Here is a 544-nt window from a genome sequence, read left to right on the forward strand (position 1 = left end):
GATCCTGGAGTCCCAGGATCGAGTCCCACATCAGGCTCCCTGCTCAGCAGGGAGTCTGCTTCTCCTGCCAACCTCTCTCCTCTCATGCTCTCTCTCTCATTCTCTCTCTCTCTCAAATAAATAAATAAAATCTTAAAAAAAAAAAAAGAAATGTAAATTGGCAGGACGCCTGGGTGGCTCAGTGGGTTAAGCCTCTGCCTTCGGCTCAGGTCATGATCTCGGGTCCTGGGATCGAGGCCCGCATCAGGCTCTCTGCTCAGCAGGGAGCCTGTTTCCTTCTCTCACTCTCTGCCTGCCTCTCTGCCTACTTGAGATCTCTGTCGGTCAAATAAATAAATAAAATCTTAAAAAAAAAAAAAGAAATGTAAATTGGCGGGGGGTTGCTGCCTGGATGGCACAGTTGGTTGGGTGTCTGACTCTTGGTTTCATTCGGCTCAGGTTGTGATCTCTGGGTCATGAAATCGAGCCCTGCATCAGGCTCTGCACCTAGTGGGAAGTCTGCTTAATATTCTCTCTCCCTCTGCCCCTGCCCACCCATAAATAA

Source organism: Enhydra lutris, unplaced genomic scaffold (assembly GCF_002288905.1).
Source record: "Enhydra lutris kenyoni isolate GAN:26980312 unplaced genomic scaffold, ASM228890v2 scaffoldscaffold13, whole genome shotgun sequence".
Lineage (NCBI taxonomy): Eukaryota > Metazoa > Chordata > Mammalia > Carnivora > Mustelidae > Enhydra > Enhydra lutris.